Below are 7,299 nucleotides of genomic sequence, written 5' to 3'. Positions count from 1 at the left end.
TGCAGTGCACTGGTATGTGGCCCCTCCCACTCACCATCAGAACCATTCCAGAAGATGTTACAAGGCGATAGGATGTGGTGTCTGCAGTGACCCTTTGCTCTGGTGAACCAGGGACACGTGGGGATAAAGCCTGGGCTTTCCACAGAAGGTGTGCTGCACAGCCGCAGCCACTAGAGGCAGCAAGGTCTTCAGGGATAGAAGCAGCACCTGCAGCAGGGAGAGTTGGTGGCTTGTGGTTGGAGAGAGTGGAGGAAGGAGAGGAGGCTTGCTAGCTTATTGGACTGACTTTCTGGCTTACTGACCTACTGACTAGTGGACTGACTCACAAAACTGTTAACAGACTGGCTAACTATTTACTGGACTTGTGGATTGATTAACTGGCAGCCTGACTAACGGACTGACTCACGGACTACCCAATTGACTAACAAACTGACTGCCCGGCAAGCTAGCTCAACAGAGACTGCTGGGTGGGGGAGAACTCAGGGGGTGCTGCTGCACCTGGAATTGCTGCTGTCTTCGGAACTAGGAGGAGGGACCCTGAACCCCACAGGCAAGCAACCTTTCTCACCTGTGCTGGGGTACAGTGGTAGCTTTTGCATACTGCTGGGGGGGGAACTAATTAGCTTTAAAGTAGGCATAAATTCTGTTTAGAACAGAAATGGGTGCGGCAGGTGGCAAAATGCAACACGCAGGAGATGCTGAATGTCAGGACCGTTCCAGCACCTGCAGTACTCACCACGCTGCCTGCCCCCTGCACCTACAGCACCGCTTTGGGCAACTGTGGGAACCAGAAAGCGAGACTAAATAGGCTCTTGGCCTGTTCTGGCAGGGCTCTCCTGACGTCCATATTTGTCCCAGCAAAACATCCCCCCCCCCAGTGCTGAATGTCTCCTTTGTGCCTTCTTCTTTGTCTTATTCTGAGTCCCTCTGATATAGGAACAATTTCTTTTTTCCATTTATTTTATTATATCAACTACTTTGTGAACTTATTTTGTTGAAAAGTGGTACAGTATATCAATTTTTTTTATAAAAAATTCTGCTTTCCTGTTGATGCCGAGGATGTGAAGATGTGAAAGACAATTGCTGGAAGAGCAGAGTTGGAGGACTTAACTGAGCATCAGAGCACAAATTGTGTTTACCATGGACAGCGTCCATGCCATTCACTGAGTGCTCCATGAGTTCCAAACCTGAGCATCACTTGGCTGCAGTGCCCCAGGAGCTCTGAGCCCTTTCCAGCAGCATCTGTTCCCTCAGGCATTTTAACCAGCCTCCTGGAGCAAAGCAAGGTCTGAACCCAACAGATAATGAACTCCAAGACAGGAACAGGGCTGTCGGCTCTGGAGATTTTCATGGGCCTCAAAGAGGACTCCACTGAAATATAATCAGTATCAGAGCAGAGCAGAAGTGGACTAGACGTAGGTCCAAAATGCTAAGGAACTGGAACATGTGATGCTATAAGGCATAGATGAAAACTCCACATAGAGATCTTCTTCTCCCCTTTCTTCTTGTCCTGGTGTCCTGAGTACAGTGTCTCTTAATGTTGTGAGCCTGTAGGCAGCATTTGTCTTTCTTTAAAAATGTTTGCATTACATTTGGCAACTAATACATACTAATTGTCCCCTGGGGGCTGGGGATAAGAATAGGCCCTCAGTTTGGCTGTACTTGTCCTAAGAGGCGACTAAACAGCCACTGGGTAGGTGGAACTCATTAGCCTGGGAAGGCAGCTCATCTGAGAGAATGACTCTGATGAGCCAAACCTCCACTGCCTTGTGGCTTCCATCCAGTTATGGAAGAGGCTTCAGGAGTCAACCTCGAGGCAAAATCCGGAGCCAGAGCCCCTGAGGCAGTTCATGGCTGAACACAGTCACGTTCTGGCAACCCCTGCAACACCGCTGGAACCAACCGTATTGGCTTCTGCCTTTCCATTGGACCATTCCAGCGACGTGGAGAGGGGGGATTTGCTGCATGGGTAACAGCCTATCCTCCATACCTACTTTACCCAGGCTTCGCGCACTGGAGAGGACACTCTGTTCCAGAACCACTATTCAGAGCGCGATACCAGAGTCTTCCGAGACTGAAGGATGCCAATAACATACTAATTGTCATAATCTGCTGTGATTATCTTATTAAAATGAAAACTTTGCACGCAAACAAGTGAAAGTAACACTTGAGGCTAGTTGTGTAGCGGCTAGTCCTCTTCTGAAGACATCTCCCTCATCTGGCTCACTTTGCCTCCTGGGTGTGTTGTTTGTGTGAATTGGCAACCTTGCTCAGGGTGGATTCGTCAGGATTCTGATGGCAAAACAGCTGCCTCTGGAAAATAGCTACTGTTTTGCAATCTGGTGCCCCTGCAGTCCACCAGAGAGCAGCCAAGTCCCACAGCCAATGTGAGCAGCACCTCCCTTTCTCTTAAGGGAGAAGCCAAATGGAGCATCAGTGCCTTGCCTTCTGGGTGTCGAATTGGGACTGCTGGCACTTGCCTGCAGATTAAAGGGAGCCCTGGGAATACGCACTGGGGGAACATCCTTGAGGACTGTCTTTTGGGGTAAGGCTCTCTCAGACCTTTTAGCAGCAGTGCCAAGGACCACCATCTTTACAAAACGGAGTGTCGGGCGTACTTCAACATATAAATGTGGCCAAATTCGATTATCCAGCTTTAAATCATTTTATTTTAAAAGAATCTGTTGCGATCTCAGCGTTCCCATTTTAAAAAATAGACTACACATTCCCTGCTTCCCCCTCCCCGTCTCATTTGGGACAGAATTTGAATACCAGCTTTCTTTGTGATTGTGCTCTTTCCATTCTGCTGGTGCTTCTTGACTTAAGAATTGCTTTTAGAATCAGCTGCCCTCCACAATACATTAGGGAAGTCTCATTGCCATGCAGTTATTCCACTGGTAGATGCACATGCAATTTTTCTGGTTCATTCCAGTCTTCTGGGGGAGGGGGGGGAACCCCACCAGTGTTTTCATTTGAATATCCCATTGTAGCGGCTGCCTCCTTGTACTGCTTGAAAATAGTTTCCTTCCTTCCTATTGACACAAGACAACTGTAAAAGCCCAAGAAATTCTAAGGCATGTTCTATCTCCTAAGAAGGTCACCTGGCAGTTCTGAAACATTATCAAAAAATGAATGATGAGGTATGCAAAAAAGGGCAGTCCAGTAATTGCCAGTGAAAAGACCAGCAGAGAAGAATGTTGGTGTTCATGACTAGGAAACCTCCCCCCCCCCCACACACACACCTCCGTGCTATAATGGGGCTAATGGCATAATATCCCCATTGCAGCCCCAGATGCAAGGGAGGGCACCAGGGTACAGGTCTCTTGCTGTCTTGAGCAAAACAGGCGTACCCTTGGCTGGGGAGGGGAGGGGAGAGGCCGCTTGCATACCACGGTGAGGCACCTGCAAAACTTGGTGCTTTACACCCCCTCTAGCTATGCCACTGCTCTTTTCAGCACCCTCTTTCCTGTTTTCCATCTCATGGGTGTTGCTTGAACCACGTCTCCCCCCCCATTGTGTTTTGCCCTCTACTGTTATATCTCTTCAGCCCTTTCAGTAAACTGATTGTGATTCTGACTAATCACCTGCCTGGCTTTGGTTGACTGAGGGTCCAGTCCTATCCAACTTTCCAGTGCCAGTGCAGCTGTGAAAATGGGGCATGTGCCATATCCTGCAGTGGGGATGCAGTCACGGAAGCCTCCTTGAGGTAAGGTATCACATTTGGGTGATAGAAAGCCCAAAAAATAGGTAGTGGGGGAAACTGGGAATTTGCACCGCAACTGTATTAATACCCAACTATTTTTAATACAAGGGAATGTTATTACAATATTGCCTGAGAGGTTATGGCTTGCTCTAAACCACAGCGCTAAGTTTTAATTAACATTGCTGGTCTTCCATCAGGGTTGTTTGTTATTGTTGGGGTGTGTGTGTGTGTGTGGTTTTTGGTTTTGTTTTGTTTTTTTCCCATGTTGGCCAGAGCAGCAAAACACAGCGGTGTGTTTGCCTTGGCTTTCATTGTGGTTTATTAAGGAATGATGGGGAAGGAATAAGCTGTTTGGCAAAGAGAAGGCACTTGTGATTTTGAAATGGCATGGACAGTTTGCTAGCATGCGACAGGGCAAGAAAGTCCAGTACGAGAGGGGAAATAAATTAGGCCGTTTGTTTTCTGAACAGCTTTTTGTAGCAACCCAGACTCATAGAAAGCTGCCTGACAGTGAGTGACAGTGAGTCCATCTCATTCAGTATTTCCTACACTGGATGGCAGCCGCTTCAGGAGTCTTTCCCAGCTGTACTGATGTTTGAGCTCTTGCATGCGAAGCAGGTACTTTACCGCCGAGCTATACAGCCCCACTCTAGCTGATTCAGATCCATTTACCATGTGGTTTAGTCCTCTCATTTTGCATCAGCTCAGCTTTCACACTGAAAATCCCTTGTTTGATCAGCAAACACCAGCACCACGGTTCCATGTGTTTCCAAATGAAAAGTGAAGACTGATCTGTTCTTTGGCATGTAAGGTTTTGACATATGTGTCAGCCCCATCTCCTAGCTGGTGAGGCTAAGGTACAAGAAGAGGAAGGCAACCTGAGCAGTCTCCTAACGGCTCAGCCCAGCAAGCTATCCTGGCAGCTTGGTTGGAGGCCAACAAGCACCACCTGACTTGTTCAGGACTTCTGGGGTAAAAAGGCTTCCTTGCTGGTGCCTCAAGAACAGGAGTGGGAGAGGGCAAAACAAGATAGTGATGGGGGCAGGAAGACGGCAGAGTGGAGCAACAGCAGGACGGGATGGGCAGATTGGGTCTGGGAAGGGGGTGGGTTTGGTGGCAGCAGGAGCGATCAAATCCTGACCACCTTCTCAGACTGGATCCCATGGCACAGGTTCACATGGACCTGTGCCAGCTATTTAGCTAGTGTAGGTTCAAGGAGACCCCCCTGCACCATGGAGGCTTACCCAGAGGAAACTTCCACTGCTCTCCCCATCCCCCATAGGATGCAGTAGTAGCCATTTTGCTGTCGCTGTATCAGCCGGGATGGGGAAGAAGAGAATTGGGCTCTAAATAAACCGTCTTTGGGGTTTCCCAATTCAGGCTTGCCCCAAAGGGGGGAAAAAACAACCTGTAGCAGAAGTGTAAGCAGTTAGTGAGTGGCTTCCAACAGCCTCTGCAGCTTTGAGCCCATCTCATAACCTGAGAGTTATGAAACATCATATGATGTGTGTGCATCAAAGAAAAAATGTGCATATTTCTTAGTGCACTATTTCCATGATAATGGAGAACACTCAATACAGAAGTTATTTTACTGAATCATTCTGAATATTTGAAACAGTCTCCCTCTTGAATCTAGCATGCACTCCTAACTGTACAGAGCACTGGGGTTTTTCTTGTTTTTGTTTTTTAATGCTGGAGGGTTTGAGCTCAATTCTGTGATGAGAAGGAGAACTCAGAGCTCTTGTTATTTATTTATTAAGGCCAATTCTATGCTTGGGATCACTAGAAAAGGTATTGAGAACAAAACGGCTAATATTATAATGCCGTTGTACAAATCGATGGTAAGACCACACCTGGAGTATTGTGTCCAGTTCTGGTCGCCGCATCTCAAAAAAGACATAGTGGAAATGGAAAAGGTGCAAAAGAGAGCGACTAAGATGATTACGGGGCTGGGGCACCTTCCTTATGAGGAAAGGCTACGGCGTTTGGGCCTCTTCAGCCTAGAAAAGAGACTAGCCTGAGGGGGAACATGATTGAGACATACAAAATTATGCAGGGGATGGACAGAGTGGATAGGGAGATGCTCTTTACACTCTCACACAACAACAGAACCAGGGGACATCCACTAAAATTGAGTGTTGGGAGAGTTAGGACAGACAAAAGAAAATATTTCTTTACTCAGCGTGTGGTCGGTCTGTGGAACTCCTTGCCACAGGATGTGGTGCTGGCGTCTAGCCTGGACGCCTTTAAAAGGGGATTGGACAAGTTTCTGGAGGAAAAATCCATTACGGGGTACAAGCCATGATGTGTATGCGCAACCTCCTGATTTTAGAAATGGGTTATGTCAGAATGCCAGATGCAAGGGAGGGCACCAGGATGAGGTCTCTTGTTATCTGGTGTGCTCCCTGGGGCGTTTGGTGGAGGCCGCTGTGAGATACAGGAAGCTGGACTAGATGGGCCTGTGGCCTGATCCAGTGGGGCTGTTCTCATGTTTGTTTGTTTGTTTGTTTGTTTGTTTGTTTGTTTGTTTGTTTGTTTGTACATACATACATACATACATACATACATACATACATACATACATACATACGTACCCTGCTTAATCTCCCAATGGGCATTCTAAGCGGCTTACAATACAAATATAAAAATACAAAAACAGTACAAATATAAAATATGAGCATTAAAGTTACCTAAAAAACAATATGCAACTTAAAAATTCATTACAAGCCAGCAGCAGACAATAAAAAAGTAGCCAGTAAAAATGTAGCCCATTAAAAAAATCAGCAAAAAACCTTAACTCTCAGTGTTGAAAGCTTGAAGTCAGAAGGTGAGTCTGAAAAGAAAAGTCTTTAGACCCCACCAGGAAGCCTCCAAGGAGGGAGCAGTTCTTAAACTAAGGCTGCAATCCTAACCACACTTTCCTGAGAGTAAGCCCCACTGAATAAAATAGGACTTACTTCTGAGTAGACCTGGTTAGGCTTGTGCCCTAAGATGGAGGAAATTGCATAGAGTGGGTGCCACAATGGAGAAGATCTTGCTCCTTGCCGTCAGTCTCATGAAAAGTAGCCACTTGTCAACCAGGCTTTGACTGCCACCCCTTCTATTATGCAGAAATAGGTGGGAGAATCTCTAGAGCAGGGATCTCCAAATACTTTGGCCAGAGGGCCGCATCAAATACCTGGCCAGAAAAAAAATTTAAATATAAAATTTATATAAATAAATTAGAGATAGAACTTAGATGCGCGAATAAATGAATGAATGAATGGGCTCATTCATTCAACATCTCTGGCCCTTAGAACACCCTCCAGACACAACCAGAACATAGTTCCTGTCATGTTCGGCCAAGTGGACCAGAGGCTTTCAGGGGACAGGAGGCTGGCTGTGGGCCTGATAGAGACTTGCGGGCCGCATCTTGGAAACCCCTGCTCTAGACCATACCAGTTCCAACAGCGGGTGGAGAGGTTGTGGCAATCCTCTGTGCGGGAGGTAAATTGAGCAGAAAAGGGATAAAGCACCAGACAAAGAGGTGGCAACCTCAAATACACAATTTAAGGCAAGTAAATGTGCTGTTAGGCTTTCTTTTCCTACAGAGCAAA

Source organism: Tiliqua scincoides, chromosome 8 (assembly GCF_035046505.1).
Source record: "Tiliqua scincoides isolate rTilSci1 chromosome 8, rTilSci1.hap2, whole genome shotgun sequence".
In the NCBI taxonomy this organism is placed as follows: domain Eukaryota; kingdom Metazoa; phylum Chordata; class Lepidosauria; order Squamata; family Scincidae; genus Tiliqua; species Tiliqua scincoides.
The sequence above is the reverse complement of the archived record's forward strand: the minus strand, read 5'-3'. Positions refer to the sequence as shown.